A 2226-nucleotide genomic window follows, 5' to 3' on the forward strand; every position below is an offset into this window, starting at 1 on the left:
GGCGAGGTGGCGGGCGCCTGTAGTCCCAGCTACTTGGGAAGCTGAGGCAGGAGAATGGCGTAAACCTGGGAGGCGGAGCTTGCAGTGAGCTGAGATCCAGCCACTGCTCTCCAGCCTGGGCGACAGAGCGAGACTCCGTCTCAAAAAAATAAATAAATAAAAAATAAAAAACTTGTGCTGCCAAATTGTCACCCCAAGACGACTTCTTTTTTGTTTTTCTTTTTTTTTTTTTTGAGACAGGGTCTCACTCTGTTGCCCAGTCTGGAGTACAGTGGCACAGTCTCAGCTTATTACAACTTCCACCTCCCAGGTTCAAGCAATTTTCCTGGCCTCAGCCTCCCGAATAGCTGGGACTACAGGCACCTGCCACAACCATGGCTAATTTTTGTATTTTTAGTAGAGACAGGGTTTCACCATGTTGGCCAGGCTAGTCTTGAACTCCTGGCCTCAAGTGATCCACCTGCCTTGGCCTCCCAAACTGCTGGGATTACAAGCATGAGCCACCGTGCCCAGCATTGTGTTTTTTTGTTTTTGTTTTTGAGATAGAGTCTCTCTGTTGCCCAGGCTGGAGTGCAGTGGTACAATCTTGGCTCACTGCAACTTCCGTCTCCCAGGTTCAATCGATTCTCGTGCCTCAGCTTCCTGAGTAGCTGGGACTACAGGTGCACACCACCGTGCCTGGCTAATTTTTGTATTTTTAGTAGAGACGAGGTTTCACCATGTTGGCCAGGCTGCTGTCAAACTCCTGACTTCAAGTGATCCGCCCACCTCAGCCTCCCAAAGTTCTGGGATTACAGGTGTGAACCACTGCGCTCAGCACCAAGATGACTTCTAATTGTAAAGGGGGAGCTGTGCCTTTCCAATACAGAAAGGTATATGTGGACATGGGTAGTTTGGCAATCTAAAACAACAACAACAACAAACATAAGGGTATCTGCCTGACATTGCTGTAACCAAGGGATTCACCTTCACAACACTCATGCAAGGATGACTTGACATTATATATTCCTTCTGATGCCATGCAAAGTCATTACCTTTGACCATGATACTGAAAGAATGGTTCAACTGGGAAAATCACCTGAGAAGGCAAAATCACCTGGGAACTTGCTAGTAATGCAGAATCTCAGCTCCCCTCCCTACCAGTTCTATTGAATCAGAATATGTACTTTACAAAGATTTTCAGGTGATTCTTAATGACATTACTGTTTGAGAAATACTGTCCTATGAAGTATTCTTGAAAAAAGAGTTTAGGCTGGGCGCAGTGGCTCACGCCTATAATCCCAGCACTTTGGGAGGCCGAGGAGGGCGGATGACCTGAGGTCGGGAGTTTGTGACCAGCCCAGCCAACATGGTAAAACTCTGTCTCTACTAAAATTATCAAAAATTAGCCAGGTGTGGTGGCAGGCGTCTGTAATCCCAGCTACTCTGGAAGCTGAGGCAGGAGAATCACTTGAGCCCAGGAGGCAGAGATTGCAATGAGCTGAGATAGTGCTACTGCCCTCCAGCCTGGGTGACTGAGCAAGACTCTGTCTCAAAAAAAAAAAAGTTTAACCAGGACCTACTAGATGCACTTTCAGTTTGTGGGAAGTGCAGAAGGAAATGTAACAAATTAGATAATACCATAAGGAAAGGCTCAGTTCCACAATGTGAATATTCTACAAGGCAACTGTCTTTGACTCAGGTAAGTCAATGTCATGGGGGGAAAACGTGAAAGAACTCTTCTAGATTAAAAAATACTGAAGACAAAATGTTCAGCATATACTACGTTTAAAAAATACTGTAGACAAAAGGCTGGCGTGGTGGCTCATGCCTGTAATCCCAGTACTTTGGGAGGCTGAGGCAGGTGGATCACCTGAGGTCAGGAGTTCGAGACCAGCCCTGCTAACATGGTGAAACCTCATATCTACTAAAAATGCAAAAAATTAGCCAGTCATGGTGACATCCCAGCTACTTGGGAGGCTGAGGCAGAAGAATCGCTTGAATCCAGAAGGCAGAGGTTGCAAGGAGCCAAGATCGCGCCACTGGACTCCAGCCTGGGTAACAGAGCAAGACTCTATCTCAAAAAATAATAAAATAAATAAATAGGCCAGGTGCGGTTACTCACGCCTGTAATCCCAACAATTTGGGAGGCTGAGGCGGGCAGATCTTGAGGTCAAGAAATCAAGACCATCCTGGCCGACATGGTGAAACTGTCTCTGCTAAAAATACAAAAATGAGCTGGGCGTG

This window comes from Mandrillus leucophaeus, unplaced genomic scaffold (assembly GCF_000951045.1).
Source record: "Mandrillus leucophaeus isolate KB7577 unplaced genomic scaffold, Mleu.le_1.0 Scaffold70, whole genome shotgun sequence".
NCBI lineage: Eukaryota > Metazoa > Chordata > Mammalia > Primates > Cercopithecidae > Mandrillus > Mandrillus leucophaeus.